Source organism: Sminthopsis crassicaudata, chromosome 1, assembly GCF_048593235.1.
Source record: "Sminthopsis crassicaudata isolate SCR6 chromosome 1, ASM4859323v1, whole genome shotgun sequence".
Classification (NCBI taxonomy): domain Eukaryota; kingdom Metazoa; phylum Chordata; class Mammalia; order Dasyuromorphia; family Dasyuridae; genus Sminthopsis; species Sminthopsis crassicaudata.
Genome location: NC_133617.1, coordinates 217756294 through 217771586, shown reverse-complemented (window position 1 = coordinate 217771586; position 15293 = coordinate 217756294). Strand labels below are relative to the sequence as shown.

Genomic DNA, 15293 nt, shown 5'->3' with positions numbered 1-15293 from the left:
CTTCTTTATGACTTTTTTTCCTCTCCCCAAATGAAATGATTTCCCTTCTCCAAAGAAATGAAAATGTACCTGCTTTGGCTAATTGGGAAAACAAATAGCATGTCACTGATTTAAAGCCATCTGGAAATGTTACTGATGGATTTTGTCACGTACACAGACAACACACATATTATCTGAGACAGGATAGAGAAAAATATAGAAACCAAACACATTAAGACTCACTTTACAGGATGCCCTTTAAAAGCAATGAAATAAAAACGCAAAAGTATAAACCAAAGCATGTGACCTGTGTCCTATTCTTTCCTTGTTTATAAAAAGAGACTCTTCAACATAGAGTAGAAGGAATAAATAGATTTTATTTGCATCTTGAAATTCCATTTAAAAATTAATTTTCAGTCATCTAAAATTTCTAAGACAGTGGTCCTTTCCTTCCTTATCCTCTAAATAGTTATATAGGATTATCTCTTTTCTTCCTTCTCTGGCATACACTTTATTTCAGAACACTTTTAAATTCCAGAAAGGTAGATAATCTTGCTAATCCCTGAAAGATAATCTCTTTTAAGCAATAAAGCCTTGGTGGTCAGACCAAGTTACTCCTTTTTCCTAGTACCCTTCTATAAATCTTCATGGAGTACTTGGCAATGAGCAGGGGACTTGTGGAATCTCAATTTGGCTTAGTTTTGTGCATAGGAACAAAAACAGTTCCCTTGTTTCTTTTCAGAATGGTAGAGGTGTGCAATTTTGACCCCAGAAAAGAGAAAAAAGAATGTACCTCTTTACTTCCTTTAGAGATTTGGGGAACTATGAGTGTTGCATATGATGTTAGATCTAACTTTTGTGTCAGGTGATATTGCTTAATTGTTTTTATGTTACAGGAAAAGGAAGGCTTACTAGATGAATAGGTAGTATATATCTAGAAATGATTGCAGTACAAAAAGAAAAGATAGCAATACAACTAATTTTTTTGAAAGGTGGGGTATCAAAGGTCAATAGATTGTTCTTTGGCATGACGATAAATCCCCCATGGCAACCAAACAAATAAAAGACAGAAGCTAGAACTTCAATGGTATCAAACTCCTAGAAAAATGGATCCTTCCTAGTTATATATTGACTTAGAAAATCACAAATTAAATTTTCTATATTTTATTGTATTTTCACTTATTTGTAAAACATTTCATTATATTTTGATGTTTCATCTGAGTTTGACACCTTTGGGCTAGTCATGAGAAGTCAATATCAGTCAGTCAGTCAATAAGCATTTATTAATTATTGTGACAAGCACTGGTAAACCTCAGAGATAATTCAAAGATAAACAAAAGATAGTTTCTGCCTTCAAAGACCTCACAGTTCAGTGGGAGAGACAACATGCAAATAACTACAAACACACAAGCTACATACACAGCAAAAAGGAAATAACAGAGGAAAGGCACTAGAAATAAAGGGGACATGCTTCCTATAGAAGGTGGGACCTGTACTTGGAGGAATCCAGGGAAACCAGGAGATGGAGGTGTTGAACTATGAGCATCAGAATCAAGTGTGAAGGTGCTAGGTCTGGGTCAAGGTTATAAGTAATGGATTGTTTCAGGTGGTTTTGTTGTTCTTTTTGGACTCACTCTTGTATTGTTTTCATATTTTTAATGTATGATGGATATTCTATGACCTTTGTGAATTAAGGAATTTAAAGGGCTTTGTTTGGGTCCTGGAACTCACTCCTATACCTTATGTCTTCACTTTATTTCTCTTCTCATATTGATTCTTTGCTCTGTGTCCATGACTCTCTTGTTGCCCATTGCCTGACAATAACCATACTTGGATGGAGCTGAAACTGAAAAGGTCTGATACAACAAGCAAGGTGTCATTTTTTTCCAATAATCCAATAATCTTTTTCAGTGGTTTTGATTTAAAGATACAGAGGTGGAAAGGAAAATTAGGTAATGGCTGACCTTCACATGTGAAGGATCATCTTTGAATAGAATTAGATTTCCATCAACATATGCCTTGGAAAGAAGAGAATCAATGAGACTTGACAATTCTGTCTTCTCTTTTACCATCTCTCCTTAATGGCATCTCTATATTATAACATGTCAACCCTGACCAAATGACCAAAGTGCCACAGCAGCTTTGCAACTACTGTCAATTCTAAATATGTCAGAGAGTTCACACAGGCTTATCAAAACCACAGTTAATTCTAAAAATAAAACTAAATAAAACTGAAGAGCTAACAGTGGTTATAAGCAAAATTCTTTCTTTATTCCACTGGAGAAGAGAAACTAGACATATGTGCTGGAACACACCCAAGTAGGAGACCCATTTTAGGGCAGACAAATCAATAACAGCAACAATGAGACAAGTTTGATTCATAGAAGGACTTCATGATTGGAACATGAGTACTACCAGTGCTTATCTAAGCTAAGAGACCACCTAATGCTAGTTTGATATAATGCTGGGATTTTACTATGGCTGAGATCATCCAGAAAGTGAACCAAAAAGGATTGTTGTTATGCCAAACTCAAGACACAGCTTGCTTGCTAAGTCTTAGCTGTGGAAAACATGGTATCTCCTAATAGTTTAAAAAAAAGGAATAAAAAGAGATGGGTGTTCTCAACACAGGAATCCTCACATTTCCAACCCTTTCCCCAGAGGGAGAGAGTCTAAAACAACCACTCCCATTCTGGCCAATAAAAGGCAGGCATAAGCCAAGATGTCAAAAAACGCCAGTTGGGCAAGAATGAGATGTTGAATTGAGGGACAGCTGGAAACTTAAGTTGGTGATTTTAGGAAGTAAGGTGTCAGATCTAACAATTTGTTAGTCCTTCCTCTTAACAATGATGGGACAGTAAATTCCTTTGAGAGAACTAATTAGGAAGTGTGTCCTGAGTAGGAGGGCCAAAAATGGGTACTTAGCCCTCATCTGGAACCTTGGGTTGGCTGTCTCTCACCTGCATGTTAGCTGCATCTTGGTCTATACTAGATGAACTTTGAGGTTCCCAGAAGATTCTTCTGTTCATTCAGGAGCAGTAGTTTTCTTCAGATGATCTAGTGGTTCACATCTACAAGTTTAGCAGATGTGAGAGTAATCAGAAGTGTTAGTGGACTTTAGAAATAATGATTGATTAATTAGTATTGGGCTAGTTTTCAGACAATACATGGATTCTTTGAGATCTACAATTGTAAGAAAATTCCTAGCATCCATCTTTGGATCTGAGTTTCTGATTGTTATAGCATAGGTCCTTAATTAAAAGTCTCTAAACAGGACTGAGGTGATTATGTTTTACAACTTTGCAGGGCTAAGTTCAAACAATGCAATAAAGTTTTTCATAAATTCATAATATAATTATATTATGTCACATTGCATTAATGTTAGGTTATAGATCAAATTACTTAAAGAGCTCACAATGGACTAGTTTGGAGAATGGGGTATTTACATGTCACCAAGGTAACCAAAAAAACATAAACACAAACATCTTGCAATTATTACCAATATTAACTAATATTATGTTCCTTGTATTCTAGTGACCCATTCATATTGTCCATTTAATCAAATTAGTTTTGAGTCCTAGATGTCTTATGTAGTCATCTGGTTCTTAGATATTTTTATTGGACAATAGATTTTATCCTTAGGACAGCTGTAAAAGGGGCTTTACACTTCTCTTTTTTCCAAAACTAGATTTTTTCCAAAACTAGATTTTCCTAGAATATAATTCTCACATAATATAATTGAGTGCGATCACTTAAATTTGGTTCTCCAGTTTTGAAACTTCAGATAATTTAAATTTATATACCATTTGCTATTTCTATCCTCACCTAAATCTTGTACCTGTTATAAGAATCTTTAAAAAATTTATGAGGGTCCAACCATAAAATTAATTCTTCTGACTTTTAAAATTATCAGATAGATACTTTAAAAATGGGAAAACTAATTTCACTTTCTTCATCATTTTCCATATAATTTATTTTATTTAATACTTACATTTATTTTAATATTTAAAACTTATTATTTAAATATACTTGAAGCCTGAAATTCTATGGTAGATAAATTTGGAAGCTAATCATACATAGTTCTTAAAGAAAACAGTCTGATTCTATTGCTTTCTCAAAATTTACTATTCCATTTATATAGAAAAAGTTCACAATTCATCTTTGTCTTGTTACTTTGTCTAATCATTTTACCCAACCCTATATTATAATTTGACCACAAATATAAATTAAAATTACTAAATGCTCATACTTGTATCTTATTAAATTAACTCAGAGATGTTCTAGTATGAATCTATTATTTGATAGATTTTATATTCTTCTTGATTATAGAAATTTGTTATAAAAGGATAAAGGACATAGTTATAACAATGTCATATATCAGGACAAAAAAAAAAAACTTCCTTAACTCTCTTTCCAGACATAAGTCATATCTGACAGCCAATCATGCAGTCATATTTAACATGTAGTGTTAAAAACAATTTTAGGATAAAAGCGATTTGAAGATTAACCAAGTAGGAAAATTTCCTTTTCAGAGAGGAAATTATAAAAAGGGGAAATAAAGTCATGAGTATCCTACCTTAGGTCATGCCAAGATCATCCCCAAAATTTTTCCCTGTCACAGACATGCACCTTTAGCAGTTCTCATTTTGCAGCACATTTTATTTTCTACTATTAGCTTCCTGACAATTCAGACATCCATTGTATAATCAAAACTCAAAACAATAGTAAACTATAGTCCCAAGACTTTTTACCTTGAATAGCAAAATTTCATTAAGTACAGCTTAGGGCTTGAATATCTTTCCTGATGTTTCCCTAACAGTAAACATTTCATTTCTCCTTTATTTTAAAGTGAAACTATTCATATTCTGGGGTTTCAGATATATACAGCAAATATCTGATTATTGAGTAATCCCATATGTTAAAACTATCCTATACTTTCATAATAGCCAAGAATTTTTAAATGAAAATTCATTATTATAGTAAACATTTTTATTCCTTATCATCAAATCTGTTTTATAAAACAATCTCATTAAATATTTAATAAATTTCAGATATCTATATTTTAAAATGATTACATCCTTTTAAAAGTCTATTAATCTAGCAACATCCAGATTAAAAAAGTTGTTTTGTGTAACAAGATTTCTATAAAATAGTCTCTCAAATTTCACAATATAAGAGAATTTAGAAATACAATAATAACATAAATTTATGTATTTAAAACATGAAACAAAAATTCAAATGACATCAGTTCAAATAACTGCTTTTCCAAATTATCCCATGTGGAAATCATTAATCTAATAACTTTTGGCATTTTAAATACACTTTAGAGATTACATACACTTAAAGAGATAGTAATAAAATAGTGCTTAGTGTATGCCAGTCACTACATTGTTCTTTATAATCACTGTGTCATTTTGATCCTCACAACAACTCTGGAAGGTGGGTACCATTATTAATTTTCTCTTTATAGATCAAGAAACTAAGATAAACAGAGTTAAGATAATTTGCTTAAGATTACACAACTAATAAATTTCTGCAACCAAAATATAATTGAAGTTTCCCTACATTTTTCCAGCATTTTTTTCAACAGCTGTATTTGGATATGAAATGAGAGGGAATAACAGGATAAAAGGAAGAGAAATCTCTGAACTGGGGGTGGGGTGGGTCAAAGCAGATCTTTGGTGTAAATACTTTTTTCTTTTAATGGTCAAAGGATGTGTAACAAGAGGTGACTATAAAGTGCAAACTGTTTATTTTTTGTTCTTTCTTCGCTCTGAAATTTCTTCCAAATTATCTGCTTTCCTTCATTGTACTAGAACAATGAAACTATCCATCTTCAGGGATATTTTTTATAAAATTTAATTCCTATTTTTCCTTAAAACAATTTCTATAGCTTGGTACCTTAAAACTTACTAAGATATTTCAGAAGAAAATGAGTTCTTGAAATTACTCAGAGTCTCTGGATTTCACTCCTACAATCTTAAAACGATTTATCTCCAAACCTCTAAAATTTGCTAAAATGTTTTAACTTTGATTATTTGACTTTATTTCTGTATTTTAAACATGGTCAAAATTGAAATGACAGGAAAAAATGCCATGCATATTTTTTCTCTTTCCTTTCTTTTTTTTCTTTTCCTATAACTTAACCTCTTGAGGAAAACCTAAAGTGGGAGTTAGTCCTAATTGTTGGGACAATTGCTTCAAAAATGAAAGCTCATTAATCTTTCCTACTATGTTTAACTCTTTAGCTACATCTCTTAGCAGTTGTTTCTGACTAGCTTTATTCTCTTTATTAGAAATCTTTCAAGGTAACAAAACAAACACAACAAAAACAGATTCTCTTACATTTTACAAAGATATAAATACAGACAAAATGCTAAAACAGACATATAAATAGGATAATTCTGTCTAAGCTTTTCTTCAGAGAAGCTAAGTTACAAAAACTTCTAGCTTGGTGATTTCAAGGAGCCATTTATTAAAATATCCCAATATTTAATTTTCTTGCCTGCTTCATTTATCTCCATCAAAAGAACCTCAAGTTGGCCAGTGATCTCAAACTATGCCATTTATTTAAGAAACTTGCAAGCATTTATTCTGTGGACTAAATTCATATGCCTTGTAGTCGTGCTTCTCAGCATTCACTCTTAATAACCAGTTTTGCCATATTACACCAAAGGGAAACAAATCCAAGAAGCCAAAAGATTTTACCAATAAGAGATGGATGAATCTTCCTTTCAGTCACAACAACCAAAGCTTCAATCCTCCTGTATGTACCATCTGTCAATGCTAACTAAATGACCAGAGAACCACAGCAGTTTTGCAAATCTAAAAACCTCAGAGGGTTCACACAGGCTATCAAAACTACACTTAATTCTAAAAATAAAATAAAATAAAACCAAAGAACTGGCAGTGGTTATAAGCAAAATACTTTATTCCATTGAAGGAGGGAAACTACACATATACATGCTAAGATGCCTCACCCCTAGTAGGAGACACACTTTAATGCAGACAAATTGCAATATTTATATCAATTTATGCTCAATATTTAATATACAGTGAGCTGTATCTCAGTGATGGGTAATAGCAACAATGAAACAAGTTTGATTTATAGTAGGATTTCAGTCCTGGAAGATGGGCACTACAGGTGCTTATCCAAGGTCAGTGACTATCTGATTCTGGTATGAAATAATTCTGGGATTTTACTGTGACTGAGTTCATACAGAGAGTGAGCTGAAAAGGATTGTTGTTATGCCAGGCTCAGGACAGAGTTTGCTTTCTGGGCTTTAGCTCTGGAAAACATGGTATCTTTTAATAGTAAAAAGAGAGAAATAAAAAAGAGAGGGATGCTCTTGGCACAGGGATCCTGACAACCAAATGCATGAAGATTGGGTAGTTGCTGGGAAATATACAAGCCCTTGATTATTTTGTTGACTTGAAGGGAGGGGAGGAGTTGAGTCTCCTGTAGCAATCCCTAGAGTCCCATGGTAAAGCTGAGTGTTGCTCACTGTATTATGTGCCTTTTGTTATTTTTAGTTTTCTCAGAATCATGCTTATCTTTCCTCATTTTAGGGCAATTTGACTTTTGCTTGGCCATCTATCCTTCTCCCCTCCCCACTCGCTATTATAGCAATAACAGATAAACAGTTTAAAAATGTTTGTCATAACTCATAAGTCAAAGTACTTACACTCCCAGAATAGAGGGGACTGCATGCAGCCTTCCTTGCTGAGTCCTCATAACATAAACAGGCTTGTAACTGTGTCATAGCAACCACCATTCTACCAACATGTGAGTTTGATTCACGTCTCCAGCAGATGAAGGCTGCATCAAAAATACCACAATGCTATTTTTCTTTTTACAACATTGCCTTAAAGGATGGTGGGAAAGAAGGCAAAGGGAAGAGTAAGCCTGTGAAGAGAACAAGGACCAACAGCAATAATAATTTTTTAAAAACTCAACAAAATAATATCCCTGTTACTTTTCGCCTCTAAACCCTTCACCACCAAAATCAAAGCAAATCTTTACTCTAAAAGGACACAGCTAACCCAAGCAAGCAAACTGTTCCCAGAGGGTTAGATTATTACTTTTTACAGATGATGAGACTCCTGTGTCCCTCATGATCTCTTTGTCAGTCATCCTTCCTTACCCTTCATTTTTAATATGCTGCAATGTAATGTTAATCTCCTGGGATCTTTATTACACTTTATTTCCTTTCTAAAGGCAGCATGGCTTAGTAGCTTGGGGGTTAGCCTTGGAACTAGGGAAAAGCCAGATTCACCCCCTTCCTCTGACACATTCTAGCTGGGGAACTTTGGAAAAGTCTTTTAGCTCTTTGGTGCCCCAGGCAACTCTCTAAGATGTAATAGGAAAAAGTGTTGCATTGATAGAGTAAGGTTTATCAAAGGAAGATCCAATTTTAATAAAATTGTAGGTCTGGTTCTCTTCCCTCCAAAAAAAAGTTTTGATATGGTTTCAAGGTATTCATTTTAAACAGCAAATGCCCAGGAACAATTTTATGAAGACGCTTGGGACTACACAAAGATATTTTCCAGAGGACAGATAAAAGTAATACCAAAAGTGTGAAACTTAAAATTTATATATTTTTAATACTCACTTTCAAAGTATAATTTATTTTTTTCTTTAAGAAGTTACTTTCAATGTTTTTGAATGGTTAAACTATAATAATAGCTTCTATACACAGCATTTGTCAACTATAAAGAACTTGACCTGCATTGTCATTTGAGCTTTAAAATTCTCTGAGTTAGGTACTGATGATGATAATCATAGTTAGCATGTAGCACTTTAAGTTTGCAAGGTGCTTTATATATAATATTCCATTTGATCCTTACAACATTCCTAGGATCCTTAGGTGCTATTATTAGATGAAGAGATGGAGACAGAAAGGAAGATAAATTACTTTCTAGGGCCAAATAACTAGGAAGCATCTGAGGAAAGATTTAAACTCAGGTTCTCCTGACTGCAAGTCTAGGATTCTATCTACTGTATTACGTAGCTGCAAATATTCCCTATTTAGAGGTTGAGATAGGTAAAGTGATCCTACACAAAATTATACTGGTAGTTTATGAAAGAGCTAGAATTTCAATGCAGATCCTCTAACACCAAATCCATTATCAGCTGGTAGTCATCAGAACTTCCTTTGGGGCTATGGTATGTTCTTAGACTTACTACCATAAATTCTGGAAAAACAAAGAGCTTTTAGTAAGATATATCAGCTAAACTCCCTTATAACCAAAAAAATTAAAATGATGCACAGATTTTTAGAATGCCCTGTTGGTTTTAAGTTGGTACTTATTCATTCATTCAACAAGCATTGTTGAAGATTCTACTTTATTCTTGCCACTATGCTAGGTGCTAAACATACAAAGGCAAAACAAAATGGTTCCTGCTTCAAAAAGTTTATATCCTGTGGAGGGGAAAAGATAGATACAGTTAAATACAAAACATATAAAATAAATATAGTGCAGTATTGGTCCAAGGACCCTATTGCCTTGAGGAATCAGGATAGGCCTTCTGTAGGAAGTGGCACCCAACCTGAATCGCCAAGAAGGTTTGGTATTTCAAGAGAGAGGTGAGGAAAAGTGTATTGTATGTATTAGCATCCAATATCAAAGCAAATATTAAGGTAGGAGAGTCTATAGTAAGAAAATAATTTAACTATTTTGACTATATATTTATTAAGTTAATATTTATACTGTATGTATTTATATGTTTTATTGTCATCTCTTTTAAACTATAATCTCATTATGAGTAGAAGTTTTCATTTTTTGCACTTATAACCCAGTACCTAGTATCATCAGCATAATCTTCAAGAAGGATTTATTAAATGCTGCTATATTCCAGGCACAGTGTGAGAGACTAGATTTGAACTCTGGTCGTCTTCCTGACTCTAAATACTGTACTCTATACATTTAGCCAAGCTGCTTTTCATTACCCTGATGAGTAAAAATTAAAATTCTACTATTCCATTCAATAAGGAGTTATTAATTATCTTTAATTTGTAAAACACTGTACCAAGAATTGGGGATAACAAGGAAATAAGTCAATACAAGATGATTTGGGAAGTGGAGAGGAAAAGGAGAAAAACATTGCAGGACAAAGGAATAAGCAATGGCTAGCAGGAGGGAATGGGTAGAGAATGTGTGTATATAAACTTTAACATAGAGAAATATGAGAGAATGCTGGAAAGGAAAAGTGGCAACAATCAATCAATAAATATATATTAAGTTCCTATTGTGTTCTAGGTATTATACTACATGCTGCAAAATTGCAACTTGTAAATTGTATAACGACTATTTTGAAGGCAGGCATCAACAACTTGGGAAATGTGAACTGGGAACATATGGTTGGATGAATGGTGTACCATTAGAGGACCCAGTCTCAGCTAATTCCTGATTTTTTTGGGGGGAAGCATGTAGCAAAGTACTCACCATTACACATTTTGAAAGTACTAACAGTAAGTAACTTTTGAGCTCTTTTTTGATCCTTCTCATAAGAATGTCTTTTTTTGTCCCTGGTTGAATTCAACTTAATGTTGGTAGAACTGCTTCTTTGCTTATTTGTAACCAAGATATAAAGAAAGGCGAGAGGACAGAAAAACCTCCCTATGCTCCTTATCTAGTAGCATTTTTCATCTCTTGCCTGGGAAAACCTTTTACTAAGCTCTACTGTAGACAAAAAGGGAACAGAAGGGCAGAAGCTGTATGAGAGCTAAATAAATTATTCATATTATATTAATTATATCTGTAAAATATAGTATCATGGTGCAGGATACATTAAAACAAACTTAATAGCCATCTATAAATTTGATAATTAAAATGCCTATTAATTTTCTCTACTGTGATTAATGCAAATCTCTGTGTAAAGTTCAGTAAAGAGAAGAACTTAATAGCATAGGCTGCTAATGGTACTACATGATACAAACTGCCTAATGTTATTGTTTGTCCTTTGTTCTTAAAGAGAACCAATGACATCATGAGGAGATGTCTTGCTTGCATATGAAATGAATTTAAGAGAAGCTGAGCTGCAAAAAGTTGTCTAGTTTATAGGGTAAATAACTCAACTAACCTGGGGGGGTATGTGAGGGGGAATTTTAGTTTCCTTTTTTTCCACTGGTTCACTGTGTGGCCAAGAAAAAAAAATTATATTTGCCTTATTTTTTGTCTCTAAAATTTTTATAACATTTGCTTCTTGTTATATGACACTGAATAATACTGAATTAGGAAGATCTAGGTTGAAATCCTGCCTTTGACACAATAGATGGGCTAACAGGACAAATTTAGATAAGCTCTTTGAGTCTTAGTTAAGGCTTTATATAGATTTATTTAGGCAGTACTATAAAATCTACCTTTTAGATACCTTATCAGGAAACATTAAATTTGGAATCACTTATTATCTAAATCCATATTATCTGGAACTGCTTAGAATACAAATATAAACCATTCAAGCAATTTTTTTCTTTTTAAAAATTTTATATTTTTTCAATTACATGTAAAAACAATTCTTAACATTTGTTTTTTAAAATTTTGAGTTCCAAATTTTCTTCCTCCCTTCCTCTCCCCTTTCTTTACAAGGCAAATAATTTTATATAAATTATGCATGTGTATTCATGCAAAACAAATTTCCATATTAGTCATGTTGTGAAAGAAAACGCACACACAAAAATAAGCAAACAGGGAAAAGAAAGTTTTTAAAAAGTATGCTTTGATTGTTATTCAAACTCCATGAAGGATGACAAGCATTTTTTATTATAAATCCTTTGAAATTGTCTTGAATCATTGTATTGCTAAGAATAGCTAAGCCATTTGTGGTTGATCATTGTATAATATTGCTACTACTATATATATAGTGTTATCCTGAGTCTTCTCACTTCACTTTGCAACAATTCATAGAAATCTTTCCATATTTCTCTGAAAGCATCCTCCTCATCATTTCTCATAGCACATAGTATTCCATCACAATCATATACTACAACTAGTCCAGCCATTTGACAGTTGATAGCCATTCCTTTAATTTCCAATTCTTTGTCGTCACAAAAAGAGCTTCCATATTTTGTACATATAGGTTCTGTTATCTCTTTTGCATACAAACCTAGTAATGATATTTCTGGATCAAAGTGTATACACAGTTTTATAGACCTTTGGGCCTATTTTCAAATTGCTCTTCAGATTAGTTAAATCAATTCACAACTTCACCAACAATGCATTAGTGTCCCAATTTTCCCACATCTTCTCCAACATTGATCATTTTTTCTTTTCTCTCATATTAGCCAGACTGTTAACTTCTTGAGGACAAAGTTTATAAAAGTTATATTTTCCTAGTTCCTAATACATAATAAACAATAAATGTTGAATAAAATTTATTGAATAATTTGTTTACCATTCCCCTCTCCATCTTCCTCACTTTGTGGTGAAGGAAATGGAGAGTTTTCAATAGTTGACTTTCTTCTTGCCTAGTGATAAATGACAATAGCAGAATAACCCATTACATTGGAGAAGTATCAGTGAAGCACATTGCTCATATAGTGAGATGCTGTTTCATGCTGTAGTCTGATATTACAGAAACTCAGTTAGGAGAACCTTAGGTGTCATCCAATTCAACCCATTCATACCTGAATAAGTACCTTTTTCGATAACATACCTAGTATGATAGGCAGACCACCATTAATGAGGGATCCTTCCTTTAAATGCAGCCCATTACATTTTGGGATTGTTCCAGTTGTCAGATGACTTTTCCTGATTTTATCCCTGAATCTGCCTTTTTAGCATTATCTACTTATTGCTAGAAATACATATCAAAAGATAAATTTTAACTTAGAAAAATACCTGAAGACACCTGTCATAATCCTCATGTCTTCTCTTGGAAAATCATTGTAAATTCCTTCATTCAGTTCTCAAAAATTCCACACCATCTTTATCTCCTTTTCTTGAATGTTCTCCAATTGCTTTTACCTTTCTAAAATATAGTACCTAAAAATGAACATAATTCTCCAGATGTAATCAGATCTAGAATGGTATATCTTCTTAGAGTTGAATGCTTTGCTTCTTTTAATTCAGGTTTTTGGGACACCACTCTTTCCTATGGCTCCTCCTACTTATTTAATTCCTCCTTTTCAGTCCCTTTTGCTGGAACCTTATCCAGATCACATTCTCTCACCATTGGTATCCCCCAGGCTTCTCAATCTAGGTCTTCTTTTATTCTTTCTCCCTATTACTTTACTTGGTGATCTCATCAGATCCCATGGATTTAATTACCATCACTGTTTTATGAATCTCAGATTTTCCCATCCTTTCCAAACATTTGTTTATCTCCAGTCTCTTGCCTCCAAGTGCTTTTCAGATATCTGACAATACTCCTTGATTCAGTGACACAGATCTTGTTATTCTGAAATAAGACATTCCATATCTCAGTTGTAAGCATTTTGTCTGGCTATTGCCTATGTTTTGAAAATTCTTCCTCCTTAATTCCACTTAATGACTTCCTTGAAATTCAGCTAACATCATATCTTTTATAGAAAGTATTTCCCAACCCCTTTAAATTATAGTATCTTCTCTTTGTCAAATATTTCATAATTATCCTGTGTGGAACTTGTTTATATATTTTTCATTGCATGTTGTCTCTTTGTTAAATTGTGAGTTTCTTGAGGGCAAGAATTGTCTTTTGCTTCTTTTTTGACTTGCAGTGTTTAGCACATTGCTATAGTAAGTACTTAAATATTATTAATTGTTTGTTTGGTTGAAGTATCTCTCTAGAGCTGGGATTAATGGGCAAGTCTCCTAATCCCCATTCTAATATACTTCTTCCTATGATTCTAAACTGTGGATTATTTTCTTCTTTTAAGAATAGGATACTGGGGACAGTACTGCAGATGGTTTTGGGATTTAAACTAATCTTTGTGACTTCGAAATGTGTCAACAATCTTTTTTCTTTTCCTTGTTTTAGAGCAGATGAACAGTTTTATGAAATTCCAGGGATAATAGAAAGGGATAAATTCTTCAGACCAAGGAGCATGCAACCACCTCTAATTTTTCCTCTTAAATTGGCTCTTGGACTTTTGTTTTGTCCACAACTGACTCCCTTTCTCCTTACTTCCTATACCTTCTCTCTCCTTTCTTCACTCCTAAAAGAGGGATTATTTTCTCACTAGGAAATGTCTAAATATCTTGACATATGTATGTTATTCCTAAAGTAATTTGTCTCAAAGCATAGATCAATCTTCTCTACCCTTCCTCTCACTTAGTCCATCCATTCAAAAAACTAATACTTTCATCACTTTAACCCCAAATATAGATTGTACCCAAAGTCATAGTGCAGATTTAAGTTTTAATAGTTTAAAACTCCAATAAGACTTTTAGACTACTCTATATAAATTTCTCTGGCATTTAAAGCTCTTCACAAGCTAACACCACCATAATTTTCTAGCCTTATTACATATACATAATCATTTTCACATTCTCTATAGTTTTTCTTTTACTGACTTTCTTGTTGTTCTTCAAACAGGACATGTCATCTCCCAGCCCTTGGTACAGACTGCTCCTTCTCCCTCAACTCTGTATGCCTGAAAAGGTCTCCTGCCTTAGTTAGTTCTGTCTTTTGAAGTTCTTTGTTTACTTCTAGATCCTTTTCAAGCTTTGTCTTTCCAGTTTCTAGTCTCACTCTCCCCAGCCCACTCCCTATTACTTTATATTATTTTGGATGTATTTTTATATATTCTGTGTATGTATCTTTCCCTGTAGAATGTAAACTCCTTGAAGACAGAGACTGATTTATTTTTGTACCCCTTGCACTTTTTCTTTGTATCCCCCAGCACTACATGTAGCATAGAACCTGGCATATAATAGGTACTTAATAAATGCTTATTTACTGAATGACTGAGAGTGATTGGTAGATATATAATCAACATAGGTTGATTCTTTCATCCACCTAGATAATACTGTGTCTGATCCTCATTATCAGGTATTCTCAATTAAAGAAAAAAAAAAGAGAGAATGATAGGAAGATTAAACTGTTTGCTATCATATAGTAAATTCCATTGGCAAGTGCTGGGAAAAAAGCCTGATTTCTTTAACTTCACCTTTTCTGTAGTTATTGCCCTTCTTCCTCTCAGACAGACTTTGAGTCGGTAAAGGAATGCCTGTAATGGAAGCAGGAATGGCTTTTCCTCCTGCCATGTGAAATCTGAATACAGTTTGTTTGTTAACATTTGTGTTTACCTTCACTCTTGCAGGTTCTTCTGGTCTCCAACTGATCAATACAAATGACTACATGATAGAGTTCCTAAGTTTGGAGAAGGCAGGAG

The 15293-nt window shown here is 33.4% G+C and overlaps 1 protein-coding gene and 2 long non-coding RNA genes across 18 annotated transcripts in view; 2 read left to right on the top strand and 1 right to left on the bottom strand.

Moving 5' to 3' along the window:
• The window catches only part of LOC141546494 (uncharacterized), a 56980-nt gene extending 52357 nt beyond the window's left edge, over nucleotides 1-4623 (bottom strand). The window contains exons 1-2 of the long non-coding RNA XR_012483314.1: nucleotides 4556-4623; nucleotides 2940-3050 (exon numbers count right to left, since the gene is read on the bottom strand). This is a non-coding gene — a long non-coding RNA (uncharacterized LOC141546494). The remainder of the gene's footprint in view (nucleotides 1-2939; nucleotides 3051-4555) is intronic.
• LDLRAD4 (low density lipoprotein receptor class A domain containing 4) overlaps nucleotides 1-15293 on the top strand; it is a 565990-nt gene that overhangs the window by 362069 nt on the left and 188628 nt on the right. The gene's annotated exons all lie outside the window — the stretch shown is intronic.
• Nucleotides 1-15293, top strand: part of LOC141546501 (uncharacterized) — a 65439-nt gene that overhangs the window by 15693 nt on the left and 34453 nt on the right. The window contains exon 1 of the long non-coding RNA XR_012483315.1: nucleotides 1-15293. This exon is cut by the window's left edge and continues 15693 nt beyond it. This is a non-coding gene — a long non-coding RNA (uncharacterized LOC141546501).